Source organism: Ornithorhynchus anatinus, chromosome X1 (genome assembly GCF_004115215.2).
Source record: "Ornithorhynchus anatinus isolate Pmale09 chromosome X1, mOrnAna1.pri.v4, whole genome shotgun sequence".
Lineage (NCBI taxonomy): Eukaryota > Metazoa > Chordata > Mammalia > Monotremata > Ornithorhynchidae > Ornithorhynchus > Ornithorhynchus anatinus.
In genome coordinates, this window is record NC_041749.1 from 94,949,019 (window position 1) to 94,966,373 (window position 17,355).

The following is a 17,355-nucleotide window of genomic DNA, read 5'->3' on the forward strand; positions in this document are numbered from 1 at the left end:
AGAAAAAAAAATATGGCACTGCTTTAGGTAGGAATGTTCAGTACCATTACTGACTTAATTATTTCCCACAGGGTACAACACGATTCTGCCACTACTGCCCCATGCCTGAAACAGCCTACCCCAGCAGTGCATGTCACCAAATGCCAGAAATCCCACTCTTAACTCATGCAGAGAACAGACAGGGACTGTGACTCACATGACTCAGACAGAACTCTCTTATGGTGGAATCCCCAGGGTCTGTTGCTGCCACCCTATGCCTAGACCAGCCTCCTTTAGTACCACAGGACACTGCGTGCCAGAAACCTACCTTTACAACTTGATTTTTCCCAAGTGCTTAGTACAGTGTTCTGCACATAGTAAGCGCTTAATAAATAGGATTGAATGAAACAATAGTTGCAAATATTTTTTCCATCTGGCTCCTTCATTAGAGTGTGAACTCCTTAAGGTCAATAAACATGTTCCTTTTGTTCCTTTTGTTCTTCCCAAGTGTTCAGCACTGTGTATTAGACCCAGCTCAATCAATTAAAAGAATTTATTGAGCATCTTCTAGGAGCAGAGCACTGAACCAGCACTTGGAAGAATACAAAAGAGTAAGCAAACATGATTCCTGATCAGTAGATTATAAAATCCCCTCTCAGGGTCGCACCTGGAGAATTTCCAGTACTTTACCAGTCCCAACTATGGGAGGGAGAGTCATGCAGAAACATGCCCATTCCATTCCTAGTTTGGCCAGTGGCTAGTGGGTGGAAGGCAATCTGCTACAAATCAAAACTCACCTGTTCTGGGCAGCAGCAGCATGGGAGACAGTCGAGGGCAGAGATTCTTTTACTGCAAGGAAGGAGGTGATGGTAAAGCACTTCTGTATTTTTACCAAGAAAACTTTATGGAGACACTACCAGAACGATTGCAGATGGAGGTGGGGTGTTCTGGGAGAGATGTGTCCACAACTCGACAGTATAAATCAACAACAACAACATCAGATTATAAAATCCCTGAGAGCAGGGATAATGTCTGCTTTTGTACTCTCTCAAGTGCTTGAACTAGAAGTGCTTGTGCCTAGAAAGTGCTCAGTGAAGGATTGTGTCTGACCTTATTTGTATCTACCCCAGATTTAGTTTAGTGTTTGGCACTTAATAAGTTAATATCATAACTAAGTACTCTGAAAAGTTTTCTTGGAGGAAGTGAGTCTTGATAGAGGTTTCAAGCAGGTGGTGTGTAATGTTTTTAGACTGGTTTGGGTATTCTATTCACAAGGAGCAACAGACTCAGGCTGTATCTACACAAGGATGGAAAGTTTTAATTGAAGCAATTACCCAGATTAATCATGCAAAAATCCCACCTATTAATAATGAAAGGACTTTTTTGCCTACATTTTCCGAACGGTTCTCCATATTGATCATATTTACCAAATAATTACTACTAAACTCTCACCTCAGTTAGCTCAGGCAGACAATGGCTCTAATTTTGAAAAACCTTTCACGATAAGAAGATTCAACCTCCAACATTTAGCGATTTCAATGAGAAGCCATTCATAGGGCACTTTGCAGCCCATTCTATTTCATTTGCCTGTCTTCTCTCATAAAAAATATAGCTATTATTTGAGACATATAAGCATTCATAATTGTCTCCCCTTCTGGACTGCAAGCTCACTGTGGGAACGGAATATGTCTACCAATTTTGTTGTACTGTACACTTAGTAGAGTGTTCTGCACACATTAAGCACTCAACAAATAGCATTGATGATGATGATGATGATAAACATTATCCTCAACTAATAAGCATCAAAGTCTTCTTTTGGATTCAATGAAGATTAAAAACACGTTTTCTGTTGATGAATATGCTGCCAGGAATTCTTAGTGGATCAAAACAGTGTGGAGGTAGTTTACTGCTTAGGGACTGAAATAGTATCCAAACTTTGTTCAGCTAGTTGTTTTGACTCTTGGCCAGGCAACAAATCAGGAAGCAGCATAAGGAAGACAATGCTTACTTTAACTAACTTCTAGCCACTGAAATATTTGTTTGTAAACCTGACTCATGTTGCTGAGTTCTTTCTTATCTGTTTGTCTACATGTTCTTTTAATAACAACAATAATAATTATTCTGGTATTTGTTAAGTGCTTACTATGTGCCAGGCATTGCACTGAGCACTGGGGTGGGTACAAGCAAATCGGGTTGGACACAGTCCCTGTCCCACATGGGGCTCACAGTCTAAGTCCTCATTTTACAGTTGAGGAAACTGAGGCACAGAGAAGTGAAGTGACTTTCCCAAGGTCACACAGCACACAAATGGCAGAGCCAGAAATAGAACCCATGACTTTCAGACTCTTAGGCCCATGCTCTATCCACTAGGCCATGCTGCTTCTACATTACGGGTTGGCACATTACAGTCAGTCAATCATATTTATTAAGCACTTACCATGTGCAGAGCACAGTACTAAGTGCTTGAGAGAATGAAATACAACAATCAACAGACACAGTCCCTGGCAAATACAGCCCAGTGGGTCCCAACCAGACCACCAATTGATTCTTTCTGCTTCACCACTATGTCCAGGAAAAGTAAACATATCCAGTGGAGGACGTGGGTTCTAATCCTGCTCTTCACTTGTCTGCTATGTGACCTTGGGCAAGCCACTTAACTTCTCTGTGCCTCAGTTTCCTCATCTGTAAAATGGGGATTAAGACTGCAAACCCCACATGGGACAACCTGATTACCTTGTATCTACCCCAGCGCTTAGAACAGTGCTTGGCACAGAATAAGCACTTAATACCATCATTATTATTATAATGTGGAGTTGCATGTTTCAGTGTTGTACATCTATGAGGAATGCCAGAAAGGGGTTTTAGACAATAAACACTCTATCATTTTCTTGATGGCTATTGATGGGTGTGACCTCAAGTGACAAAAATCAGTATGACTCAGTGGAAATAGCCTGGGCTTCGGAGTCAGAGGTCATGAGTTCAACTACCGGCTCTGCCACTTGTCAGCTGTATGACTGTGGGCAAGTCACTTCAATTCTCTGTGCCTCAGTGACCTCATCTGTAAAATGGGGATTAACTGTGAGCCTCACGTGGGACAACCTGATTACCCTGTATCTACCCCAGCGCTTAGAACAGTGCCCTGCACATAGTAAGTGCTTAACAGATACCAACATTATTAAAAATCATTAAATGGCCCTGCAGCCTGGATAATCTTTTCCCCCACTATTCAATCTCATCATTATCATCAGTATTTAATAAGGACATACCATGTGTAGAGGTCTGCACTAGGTGTTTGGGAACATACAATGGAAGTAAGATGTTTGGTTTCTGCCCTTGAGTTCAGCTTATCTTGATGTCCTATATTAGGTTAGATAATTGGATTAGAGAAGCAGCGTGGCTTAGTGGAAAGAGCCTGGGCTTGGAAGTCAGAGGTCATGGGTTTTAATCCCAGCTCAGCTGCTTGTCAGCTCTGTGACCATGGGCAAGGAACTTAACTTCTCTGTGCCTCAGTGACCTCATCTGTAAAATGGGGATGAAGACTGTGAGCCCTACTTGGGACAACCTGATGACCTTGTATCTACCCCAGCGCTTAGAACAGTACTTGGTACATAGTAAGTGCTTAACAAATACCCACATTATTATTATTATAGATCGGTAACTCTCTGAAGACCAGGGACCAAATCTTCCTTATCCTTTATTGTATTTTCCCTAGTGCTTAGGACAGTATTTGGCACCCACTAGTCCCTCCATAAATGGCACTGAATGAATGAAAAGCCTAAGAAATTACCTATTAGGACCCCACTACTAGCCTGGGTAGAGGGAGAGAACCTCTCAGCCATGGTGATGGTCGTGCAGAACAGAATCAGAGAAGACGAAGAGAGGCGGTAGAGAGGAGAAGGAGTAGAGAGGAGGAAAGATACAACTGAAAAGAATGCAAGAGGAAATCCAGATTGAAATCTCAAACTGAGGACTAAACCAGAAAAAAACACCAAGACCAACCCCTTATTACCTTGATTAATCTCACACTCTAGGACTAAGTAATGGAGACACTCAGCTTCCAGAACCAGGAGTAATTTTGGTTTTTAGCTTTACTTGGAAAAATTAATGGAAAGGAAAACTAATATTCAAACCCCAAAATCTAACAGTTATGTCTTTGGCTTATTTTCCCCACAAGTACTGATTAAGCAAAAAGGGAAACTTACCAAATGCCCTTAGGCCAGGTTAGGAGCCATATTTCTGGAGCAGCATGCTCTCCAAAAAGTCAAAATGGAAAAAGCTTCAGGGCATGCCTCAGCTTGCCTCTGTCCAGACCAGCCCCTTACTGACACGAAATGTAGTGTGACAACTCTTTTGCTCCCTGGGAAATTTAGTTACTTCTTTCTTTCTCCACAATTCTCTTGAAAGAATTCAACTGGATCTCTAACTGGATGGCTTGATAACCACAGGTTTCACTAAAGACTAACTGTAATACACAGCATAGTTTATCACACCCACATGACCTTTTTTCTGGCCATGACCCCTGGAAGTCATATTGCCATACTTTGCTTCCAGTGAATCTGACCCCTGTAGCTTGTCTCCACTGAAACTGTCTGCTTTAGGATTTTATATCTTGGAAGTCAGTGACAGGTCTATTTTATTTCATTACACAAGCACATTACCATATACACTTAGGTACTTAATAAATGTGATGTGATGCTAAGATTAATGATTTTACAGATCTCAAATCCAATATGAACATTCTAGCCCAATTTAGCATGTACTTTCAAATTTTAGGAAAAGTCGAGAAGCGAGCCCTTAGACACGGTCTTCCTGTAGAATGTATGAAGCTGAGATGTAGGAGAATAACAAACATTTTAGGGAACTAAGTTTTCAGTGTACCCAAAGACAGAGAAAAACTGATGAAGCTCAAAGAAGGACGCTGATTCAATTTGATTTAATTTTGGTCATAGTTGCACCCAAAATTTCTTGTTGGGACTATCCATTTTTTTTAGCCTAAATGAGCATTTGCTGAGAAAGAAAAGTACCATTTAAGGTAATGTCTTTGGGGACACATCCTAGCAGTCCAAAGTTAGAGCCCACCCCAGGATGCCCCACAACAAAATCCTTCCTGATGGACTGAAATAATTTCCGAAAACTTCAAGTCCCTTATTCTCCTCACTACTATCCTATAGTGTATGTGTGTGTGTGTGGGGGGGAGTGTATCGTGGGTCCCTAGCAGACAAATTGACAGAAGAGTTGTGGGGAGGGGATCAAACAGAAGCACAAGTATGCTGGGACAGTTGCAATCCATACGGCATTCTTCTGGGCCAATTAGAAGACCAGGAGCAGGGCCCAATCAATTAGCCAAAAGACTCTATCTGTACATCAACTAATTTTCAGGCAATCTGTATGAACTACAACAAAAACACCTAGTTGCCAATTTTGCTCCCTTTGATTCAAAATAGGCTGGGAAGATTTGCACCAGTACAAAAGACAGTTTGGAGGATTTTTGTTCAAACACATACTTGTTTTCCACATGCAGAGTGTGCTTGTGTAGGATACTGGATTGTACAATACATTTTCCTGATGGATGTGTATAAGCAATCAGTCAGATTTGGAGTTAGAGCTGTATGCCTAAAAATGGAAGATTAGACCTATGACACATTAATTCCTTTCATTATAATGCAGTGCTGGAAATGAAAAGAATCAGAACAGGAATCAAATTGTTACCAATGATAAGAAATTTGCATAAGTCATATGATTCAGTACTGCTATTATCTCTAAGTCATTATTTCTTGCCTGCCAGTATTAATTTTATTTGGTTGGGTAATCACATACAAGCCCATGTTTTAGATGAATATACTTCACTTTGCATAATGTACTGAAAAATAAATGAATTTTAGTCTAAAGAAAAATATAAAACATAATAATTTTACTTCTGTAAGATCAATATGTGCAAAACAGATACTAAATTGTATATTTGATTTAGTGCTACTTTACCAATGACCTAAATCACAAAAGATTAAGAACCATACAGAAATCGATTTGCTTTATATATACACTCCAATGGACAGCATCCATCCACATTCATCTCATATAATCAGTTAATTAATTCATTCAATCGTATTAATTAAGCACTTACTATGTGCAGAGCACTGTACTAAGCACTTGGAAAGTAAAATTCGGCAACAGAGACAATCCCCACCCAACCGGCTCACAGTCTGGAAGATAATGATGGCATTTGTTAAGTGCTATGTGCCAAACTCTGTTCTAAGCACTGGGGTAGATACAATGTAATCAAGTTGTCCCATGTGGGGCTCACAGGCTTCATCCCCATTTTACAGATGAGGTAACTGAGGCACAGAGAAGTTGTGACTTGCCTAAAGTCACACAGCTGACCATTCATTCATTCATTCATTGAATAGTATTTATTGAGTGTTTACTATGTGCAGAGCACTGTACTAAGCGCTTGGAATGAACAAGTCGGCAACAGATAGAGACAGTCCCTGCCGTTTGACAGGCTTACAGTCTAATCGGGGGAGACAGACAAGAACAATGGCAATAAATAGAGTCAAGGGGAAGAACATCTTGTAAAAACAATGGCAAATAAATAGAATCAAGGCAATGTACATTTCATTAACAAAATAAATAGGGTAATGAAAATATATACAGTTGAGCAGACGAGTATAGTGCTGAGGGGATGGGAAGGGAGAGGGGGAGGAGCAGAGGGGGATGGGGGGAAAAGAGGGTTAAGCTGCGGAGAGGTGAAGGGGGGGTGGTAGGGGGAGTAGAGGGAGAAGGGGAGCTCAGTCTGGGAAGGCCTCTTGGAGGAGGTGAGTTTTAATTAGGGTTTTGAAGAGGGGAAGAAAATCAGTTTGGCGGAGGTGAGGAGGGAGGGCATTCCAGGACCACGGGAGGACGTGGCCCAGGGGTCGACGGCGGGATAGGTGAGACCGAGGGACGGTGAGGAGGTGGGCGGCAGAGGAGCGGAGCGTGCAGGGTGGGCGGTAGAAAGAGAGAAGGGAGGAGAGGTAGGAAGGGGCAAGGTGATGTAGAGCCTTGAAGCCTAGAGTGAGGAGTTTTTGTTTGGAGAGGAGGTTGATAGGCAACCACTGGAGTTGTTTAAGAAGGGGAGTGACATGCCCAGATCGTTTCTGCAGGAAGATGAGCCGGGCAGCAGAGTGAAGAATAGACTGGAGCGAGGCGAGAGAGGAGGAAGGGAGATCAGAGAGAAGGCTGACACAGTAGTCTAGCCGGGATATAACGAGAGCCCGTAGCAGTAAAGTAGCCATTTGGGTGGAGAGGAAAGGGTGGATCTTGGCGATATTGTAAAGGTGAAACCGGCAGGTCTCGGTAACAGATAGGATGTGTGGGGTGAACGAGAGAGACGATTCAAGGATGACACCGAGATTGCGGGCCCGAGAGACGGGAAGGATGGTCGTGCCATCCACGGTGATAGGGAAGTCTGGGAGAGGACCGGGTTTGGGAGGGAAGATGAGGAGCTCAGTCTTGCTCATGTTGAGTTTTAGGTGGCGGGCCGACATCCAGGTGGAGACATCCTGGAGGTAGGAGGAGATGCGAGCCTGAAGGGAGGGGGAGAGGACAGGGGTGGAGATGTAGATCTGCGTGTCATCTGCGTAGAGATGGTAGTCAATGCCGTGAGAACGAATGAGTTCACCAAGGGAGTGAGTGTAAATGGAGAACAGAAGAGGGACAAGAACTGACACTTGAGGAACTCCAACAGTTAAAGGATGGGAGGGGGACTAGTGGCAGAGGCGGCATTAGAACCCACGGCCTCTGACTCCCAACCCCATGCTCTTTCTACTAAGCCACTGTAGAATCAAGAGCATCAAATATGTTGATTTAAAAGAAGTCTCCGAATGTTCCACTGCTCTAAAGACAGCAACATCCTTTAGTCTCTTTAAGCAGATGCAGAAGCTCTGGGCCAGTTGCTATGAAAGACACGTTGAACCCAAATCTCTGTGTTGCATCCTGGTCTTTGGGCAGTTATTGACTCATGGAATGCAACATTTTTCAGTCAACTGAGCCAGGAGAGGAGCAGCAGACTTGCTCCCATTAACTGTGTCAGCAATACAGAGGCAGCACCCTTCACTTCATAACATGAGTGCCTCTGTGTAAGATCTATATGGGAGCTATGCAGTGGATGGCCTACGAGGTCCTCAGTTGTTCTTCAGTGATTTTCCACTTGTAGTCTGATGGGAGTGGAGAACATTAGGAGAGAGTGGGGAGAAATCTCACTCTCTTCTGCAGCTGAAGAAGGCACTTGAAAATAACGAACAGCTGAGCCTAGTGATAATCACGTTACTGAGACAAAATGAATGTCCATCGAAATATGAAAATATATTATTTACATTTTCCTGCATGCAATATTCAATCTTGAAAGTTCCAAAAATAATTCCACAGGTACACAGTTATTATCTTTCTTTTTCCTCATAGCAGGAACAGTCTTCCTGCTCTGCCCATCCTGTTCTTTCAATAGTAGTAATGATAGCATTTATTGTGCACCCACAGAGAACAATGTAATGTACTAATAAAACACAGATAAAAATCTTACCTCTTTCACATTTAGCCAAATTAGCAGGAGTTGCATGGTATGGATTCTTTGGAAGTTTACAGTTTGACACAAATTGAATTCAGGGATCATGAGGTTACTAGTTAAAATTTGATCACTGGCCAAAGTTGCATGGGTTCAATTCTTTTCATATATGGGAAGGTTTTAGGGGAGGAGAGCTTCTCTTTGGCCAGCCTCACCTATTGACCAGTTGGGCTCATCTTGTGTCAAACAAAATGTAAGTCCCTAGCTAGTTGCTGCTCACGATCACTGTCTGGCTGTGCAGCTGACAGGAGGACATAATAAATGTCACGTTAGGTCTGACCTGGGACCATCCAGCACAGTAACACTGTCACCACCAGCAGCACCAAGAGATATTTAGAGTGAAAGTTGACATCCATCCTCATAGTTAATGGAGGCACCTTCTAATGTTCCTACCCTTATATGTATCATAACCCATTATGGACCTAGCATCTATGAATCTCTCTAAGGCTTTCTTGAATCACACTACAGACCTGTATGTAGTATGCTTCTAAATTTTCCTCTGTGAGAAAAGGTAATTTTTCAGCCAATGTTTCTCAGGAATCAAATAAAAGCAGACATGTAAGGCTTTTCTTCAAAAATATCCCCAAGTTGGTAGCAAAAAACATGTTGAGGCAGACTCACTTCGAAATGAAATTTACCCAAATTGTCATGTGTACTATTTGCATCTTACCCTTGATTTCTGTTCACATCATACAGTCAAAAATATAGAAGCAACATAGAGTGGCGTGTCAGAGAATCCATGTTTTTGGACCCCAAAATGGCAATAAAGAAATACCACCCCAAACTGTATTTCCTACCTGTCCAGAAGAGATCTCACTATACAACTCATAAACACCAGTACTATTAAGCATGGTTTGTGCAAAGTAATATGATGTTCAAATTAATAATGTTAGTAATAGAAGTATTACTATTGTTGAAGACAAAGTGTACTTTATGAGGCTGAGTTACTGGGATAACTTCCATATGTATACATAATCTAAGATCCCTAAAGGCCGGTGTTCTCCCCATCTAAGGGTGCAGAAACCTAAGGACATGCAGCCAAGTCTGGAAAAATGTTTTTCCTATTTTCTTAAAGAAATGCAGAATAGTGGTAGTAATAATAATTATATCTGTTAATAGCTTACTATGTGCCAAGTGTTGTACTAAGCCCTGGGGTAGACACAAGACAACCGGTCAAAGACTTTGAGCCCCTCATGGAACAGGGACTAAGTGGGATGGAGAATAGGTATTTAATCCCCATTTTACTGATGAGAAAAGTGAGGCTCAGAGAAGTTAAGTGATTTGCCAAAGGTTCACACATTAGGCAAGTGACAGGGCCAGGATTAGAATGCAGGTCCTCTACTCACAGGCCCATCCTCTTTTCACTAGGCCAAGCTGCCAGAGAAATAACATTTTTTTTAAGGTTTTAAATTATAAATCCACTTGGTAAGAAATTAGAATAAATTCTTCCAATATTTTCCTTCTCTTCAAACTATATCTGTTGATTTATACCCAAAGAAATTTTCAGAAATGTTTAGTATTCTGATTAGTTTGTTTTGATATTCACGATGGCATTACAGAAACAGTGTATTTGTTGGGGTGAGAAGGATTGGATGAAATAATCAATCAGTGGTATTTATTGAATACTTACTTTGTGAGGAACACTGTACTAAGCACTTGGGAGAGTACAATAGAGTTGGTTTACACTATCCTCGCCCTCAAGGACCTTACAGTCTAGTGCGGGAGACAGACATTAAAATAAATTACAGATAGGGGAAGCACCAGCATATAAGGATATGTATATGCAATTACTGTGTGGATGAGGTGAGCATCAAAATGCTTAGCGGCTATGAACTCAAGGGCATAGGTTAAACCGAAGGGAGGGAGGATAAGGTGGAGAAGTGGCAGGCAAGTCAGGGAAGGTGTCCTGGAGGTGATATGATCTTAGCAGGGCTTTAAAATCTGTAGGATGTGAAGGGGGAGGGAGTTCCAGGCCGGAGGAAGGAGGTGAGAGAGGAGTCGACACCGAGAGAGATGAGATGGAGGTACAGTGAGTAGGTTGGTCTTACAGTAGCAAAGTGTGCAGGCTGAGTTGTTAGTGGGAGATAAGCGAAATTAAGCAGGAGGAACCTGTCTTACAGCTAATGGTAAGGAGTTTCTCTTTGATGTGAAGAGGATGGGCAACGACTGGAAGTTTTTGAGGAATGAGAAGATATGAACGAATGATTTTTTAGAAAGGTGATCTGGGCAGCAGAGTGAAATATGGACTAGAGAGGGAAGAGGCTGGAGTCACAGAGGTCAGTAAGGAGGCTAATGAAGTCAGGAAACAAATGCTTGGATCAGAATGGTCACAATTTAGATGGAGAAGAAAGGGCAGTATCTAGAGATTCTGTGAAGGAAGAACCTACAGGATTTGATGACAGACTGAATATGTGGACTGAATGAGAAATGAAGGACAGACAGGTCACCTCGATAGATAGCATTTAATGAAGAGAAAAGTGGAAAATGTTAACTTCTGATGGTCAGGGATCATGTCTTATTCTGTTTCTGTGATTTGTCACATTGCTTAATAAAATGTTCTGTAGAGTAAGGGCTGACTAAATATTGTTGTTGATGATGATGATAATTTCCTGCTAAAGACATTGCTTGCCAATATCAAAAGCAAAATGAATCACTCTACGAATAGCAAAAATTAAGTTTTAACATCTAAGATGTTTTTCAGTCATTTAAAATCCAAATGTAAAATAAAGTATCAAATTAAACTTGGCTATTGTGGGAAAATACTGATGAGGAGCATTTGTGCAAAGCATCTGTTCCATGGCGAATGAAGAAACATTCATCCCTCCTACACACAGACATGTGCACAAGAAAAGTAGGAGAAAGCATGTGCATATGCTAATGGAAGCATATGTAGATGACAATGCAGTTCTCTTAGTAATCTGAGCCTCTCAGCTGAACCCTTGAATTCCAGTTTTCTAAGAAATTTTGGCAGTGTAAAAGGATATTTTTTTCAAAGACATTAATAAGTGTTTAGTACAGTGCTCTGCCCACAGTAAGCCCTCAATAAATACCATTGATAGATTATGTCAGTCATTTGTGAATTATTCTCACTGTGCCTCGTTCTCACCTGTCCCACCATCAACCTCTAGCTCACATCCTACCTCTGGCCTGGAATGCCCTCCCTCCTCAAATCTGCCAAACTAGTTCTCTTCCCCTCTTCAAAGCCCTGAGAGCTCACCCCCTCCAGGAGGCCTTCGCAGACTAATCCCTTCTTTTCCTCTGCCCCCACCATTGCCCCCACTCACTCATTTTGTTCTACCTCCCTCCCTGCCCCACAACACTTGTGTATATATACATATTTATAATCATAATTCTATTTACTTTTATTAATGATGTACATATATCTATAATTCTATTTATAATGATGCTACCGATGCCTGTTTAATTGTTTTGATGTCTGTCTCCCCCCTTCTAGACTGTGAGTCCATTATGGACAGGGATTGTCTCTATTTGTTGCTGATTTGTACTTCCCAAGCGCTTAGTACAGTGCTCCACACATAGTAAGTGCTCAATAAATATGACTGAATGAATGAAGTTCTGAAATCTTACAGAAACCACCATACCTAATACTTTTGGAATGGATTAGGAAAGAATAAAGGGTTAGTAGTGGATTCAGCTTGCTTTCCATAGATAATCATGTATTTTCTAGGGTGCTATTCTTCTTCATGCTTGTGGTCTCAAAAGTTAGGATTGATGAAACCTGATAGTATATTTCCTATATCTTTGTTGTATTTCTTTCTTATAAGCTCCTGACTTTTTTCTGAAAGGTCTTGAAAGTACTTTTCAACAGCAATTCATAGGATTTGTTTTCCTCTAAGAGCATACTGGTATGGAGATCTGGTGTTTCTGTTAATAGGGATGGTGAAAAACAAATTGGAGAAGTATCTGCTTAGGCAAAACTACTGGGGTGTGAGGGGCCAATATATCATGACCCAAAGCCAAATAAATATCATTGTTGCACTTGTTAAGCACTACATGGCAAACACTGTGCTAAGTGCTGGGGGTAGATGCAAGACCATCAAAGAGGATGCAGGCCCTGTCCCACATGGGGCTCACAGTCAAAGCGGGATGGAAAATAGGTATTTAATCCACATTTTACAGATGAGGTAACTGAGGTACAGAAAAGTGACTTGTCATTGGTTACCCAGCAGGCAAATGGCAGAGCTGGGATGAGTAGTAGTAGTAGTATTTAGTATTTATTGAGCGCTTACTATGTGCAGAGCACTGTACTAAGCGCTTGGGATGAACAAGTCGGCAACAGATAGAGACAGTCCCTGCCGTTTGACGGGCTTACAGTCTAATCGGGGGAGATGGACAGACAAGAACAATGGCACTAAACAGCGTCAAGGGGAAGAACATCTCATAAAAACAATGGCAACTAAATAGAATCAAGGCGATGTACAATTCATTAACAAAATAAATAGGGTAACGAAAATATATACAGTTGAGCGGACGGGTACAGTGCTGTGGGGATGGGAAGGGAGAGGTGGAGGAGCAGAGGGAAAAGGGGAAAATGAGGCTTTAGCTGCGGAGAGGTAAAGGGGGGATGGCAGAGGGAGTAGAGGGGGAAGAGGAGCTCAGTCTGGGAAGGCCTCTTGGAGGAGGTGATTTTTAAGTAAGGTTTTGAAGAGGGAAAGAGAATCAGTTTGGCGGAGGTGAGGATGGAGGGCGTTCCAGGACCGCGGGAGGACGTGACCCAGGGGTCGACGGCGGGATAGGCGAGACCGAGGGACGGTGAGGAGGTGGGCGGCAGAGGAGCGGAGCGTGCGGGGTGGGCGGTAGAAAGAGAGAAGGGAGGAGAGGTAGGAAGGGGCAAGGTGATGGAGAGCCTTGAAGCCTAGAGTGAGGAGTTTTTGTTTGGAGCGGAGGTCGATAGGCAACCACTGGAGTTGTTTAAGAAGGGGAGTGACATGCCCAGATCGTTTCTGCAGGAAGATGAGCCGGGCAGCGGAGTGAAGAATAGACCGGAGCGGGGCGAGAGAGGAGGAAGGGAGGTCAGAGAGAAGGCTGACACAGTAGTCTAGCCGGGATATAATGAGAGCCCGTAACAGTAAGGTAGCCGTTTGGGTGGAGAGGAAAGGGCGGATCTTGGCGATATTGTAGAGGTGAAACCGGCAGGTCTTGGTAACGGATAGGATGTGTGGGGTGAACGAGAGGGACGAGTCAAGGATGACACCGAGATTGCGGGCCTGAGAGACGGGAAGGATGGTCGTGCCATCCACGGTGATATAGAAGTCTGGGAGAGGACCGGGTTTGGGAGGGAAGATGAGGAGCTCAGTCTTGCTCATGTTGAGTTTTAGGTGGCGGGCCGACATCCAGGTGGAGACGTCCCGGAGGCAGGAGGAGATGCGAGCCCGAAGGGAGGGGGAGAGGACAGGGGCGGAGATGTAGATCTGCATGTCATCTGCGTAGAGATGGTAGTCAAAGCCGTGAGAGCGGATGAGAAACCAGATCATCTGACTCCCAGCCCTGTGCTCTCTCCATTAAGCCAGGTTGCTCCTCAATTACAATACTGAGGAGATGGCCCTAAAACACTGCAAAGGAAGATTATCTTCTGCAAACAGGAAGACAGGAATACAGGAACTAGAAGGATAATGACTACAAAATACAACAAACACATAGAGGAAAAAAGCTGGATAAGGGAACCCTTACCTTCCATGGACTGAGGGATAAGAAGGGCTTTCCATTTACAAAGTTCAAACGACCCAAAGGAAACCTTTAAGAAGACACTCAGAATTCATGAGGCAAATGAAATCATACCAGCCTCCTCCACATGTGATCCACAAGCCTGAAATGCCCAGGGCGCATGTAATACTGGCAGTAGTAATCATAGTATTAAGCACTTACTGTGTGCAGAGCACTGTTTTAAGCACTGGCAAAGAATATGCAGGTAGGAATTAGGCACTGTCCTTAGCCCTCAGGGGGATCACAGTCTAAACCAACATGAGAAGTGAGAAAATCCACCCTGGGGCAGAACCAGAGAGGAGCATGAGATGTTGCATGGAGAAAAAAATGGCCTGGTGGTTGGGGGCCACCAGCCAGAATGCTGGTGTAGAAGTTTACTATGTACACCTATAACAAAGTAATAATCATATTTATTGAGTGCTTACTCTTTGCAGAACACTGAACTAAGCATTTGGAAGGGTACAATACAACAGAGCTGGAAGACATGTTCCCTGGCCACAAGGAACTCACAGTCTAGAGGGGGAGCTAGACATTAATATAAATATAAATTTCAGATATATACATAAGTGCTGTGTGGCTGACGGTGGGATGAATAAAGGGTACAAATCCAAGTGCAAGGGTGATGCAGAAGGGAGAGGAGATAGGGGAAATGAGGCCTTAGTTGGGGAAGGCCTCTTGGAGGAGATGTGATTGTATGGAGGAGATATAATAAGGCTTTGAAGGAGATGAGAGTTTCGATCTGTCAGATACGAAAGGGGAGGGAGTTTCAGGCCAGAGGCAGGACATGGGCAAGAGGTCAGTGGCAAGATAGTCAAGATCAAGGAGCAATGAGTAGGATGGTGTTAGAGGAGCAAAGTGAGTGTCCTGCATTGTAGTAGGAAATCAGTTAAGTAACATAGGAAGGCCCCCTCTCAGAGTTGCACCTGGAGAGTTTCCAGTACACTACCAGTCTTGACTATGGGATGGAGAGTCAAGCAGAGGCTTGTCTATTCCATTCCTAGCTTGGACAGTGGCTAGAGAGTGGAAGGAAATCTGCTATAAGTCAAAGTTCACCTGTGTTGGCCAGCAGTGGCATGGGAGAGAGTCGAGGGTGGAGACTCAAGTTGACTGTGCAGAAGGAGGCAATGGTAAACCACTTCCGTATTTTTACCAAGAAAACTCTATGGATCCACTACCAGAATGATTGCTGATGGAGGAGGGGTGTTCTGGGAGAGATGTGTCCATGGTGTCGCTATGGGTAGGAGACGACTCAATGGCATAAGACAAGAGAAGAACATAGCAAGGGGTGAGGTGATTGAGTGCTTTAAAGCCAATTGTAAGGAGTTGCTATTTCATGTAGATGTGGATGGGCAGCAACTGGAATTTGTTCTTGAGGAATGGGGAAACATGGACTGAATTTTCTTTAGAAAAATGACCTGAGCAGCAGAGTGAAGTATCGACCGGAATGGGGAGAGACAAGAGGCAGGGAGGTCAGCAAGTCAGCTGATGCAGTAGTCAAGGGGGATAGGATAAGTGTTTGAACCAATGTGGTTGCAGTTTGGATGGAGAGCAAAGGATGGATTTTGGAGATGTTGTGAAGGTAGAACTGCAGGATTTGGTGACAGATTGAATATGTGGGTTGAATGAGAGAAATGATTCAAGGACAATGCCAAGATTATGGTCTTGTGAGACAGAGAGGTTGGTGATGCTGTCTACAGAGATGGGAAAGTCAAGGGGAGGCATGACAGAGTTTGGGTGGAAAGATGAGGAGGTCTGTTTTGGACATGTTAAGTTTGAGGTATCAGCCGGACATCCAAGTAAAATTTCCCTGAAGACAGGAGGAAATACAAATCTGCAGAATCTGAGAAAAGTCAGGCTGGAGATGGAGATTTGGGAATCATCTGCATAGTGCTGGTTACTTTAGATCTCCTAGTCTGCTGGCTCGTTTTTTGGGTGGTAAGTATGCTGGGATGCTGTTCAGGGCCCCCGTTCTTGACAGTAATTGATTTTTGGAAACAAAAACAAACATTAATTTCCCTGCAAAAACCAGACCCTGATGTTTCTTAATTATCCAAGAGTGTCCTCCTCTCTTTTCACTCAGTCCAAAAGCAGTTGTTCTCTATCTTTGCTCAGGCATGTGTCCTTGTTTTCCTATTTGTTTGTTTTACTATGTTGGCCATCTTTCTGTGTACACTAATTTTGCATAGCATTACCTGGTCATCAACCTCAATTTTTCAGTTATCACTGATCAGTATCAATAGCAACTGCATTTACTTAGTGCCCACTGTCTGCAAAGTAATGTACTCTGCTCCGGTAGCATAACAAGAAGTAAAATCAATCAGTGGTACTTACTGAGCACTTGCTGTGTGCATATCACTGGACTAAAGCACTTGGGAAAGTACAGTACCACAGAGTTGGTAGATAAATTACAGATAGGGGACATAGTAGAGTATAAGGATATGAACATAAGTGTTGTGGGACTGGGGTGAGTATCAAAGCATTTAAGGAGTACACAGCCAAGTGCAAAGCCTATGCAGAGGGGAAGGCAGATGAGAGGTGGGGTCTTAATCACGGAAGGATTCTAGGGGGAGATGTGATTTTAGAAGGGCTTTGAAGGTGGGTAGAGTGGTGGACTGTGGGATATGAAGTAAAGAGGTTTAATCCCTTTCCTCAAGGAACTTGCTTCTAATGATAGAGAAGGAAGATATAAATTGCCTAACACATCACGGTTAAGAGTGTTGAAATAAATAAATGAACTCTGAACAAATAATATACCTGAATTGATGAGATGGCATGATCAAGAAGGTATAGAGGGGATTAAGACTGTGAGCCTCATGTGGGACAACCTGATTACCCTGTATCTACCCCAGTGCTTAGAACAGTGCTCTGCACATAGTAAGTGCTTAACAAATACCAACATTATTATTATTATTATTATAGAGATTTATTCAGGAATGGGTCAGAAGAATATGGTGCTCTGTGTAGTAGACTGATTGATAGGTAACTTTATAGGAGGCTTTTGAAGGGGAGGGGAAGTACTTTGAAGGGGGAAGGGAATACCAGGTGATGGGAAGGCA

The 17,355-nt window shown here is 42.9% G+C and overlaps 2 non-coding genes across 2 annotated transcripts; both read left to right on the forward strand.

Annotated features, from left to right (window-relative positions):
- The first annotated feature begins 628 nt into the window (after positions 1-628).
- Positions 629-766, forward strand: LOC114807243. Its single transcript, XR_003755295.1, has one exon. It is a non-coding gene; the product is annotated as a small nucleolar RNA SNORA7 (small nucleolar RNA).
- Positions 767-15,204: 14,438 nt separating this feature from the next.
- On the forward strand, positions 15,205-15,342 carry LOC114806759. The gene has a single exon (XR_003754821.1). It is a non-coding gene; the product is annotated as a small nucleolar RNA SNORA7 (small nucleolar RNA).
- Positions 15,343-17,355: the final 2,013 nt, after the last annotated feature.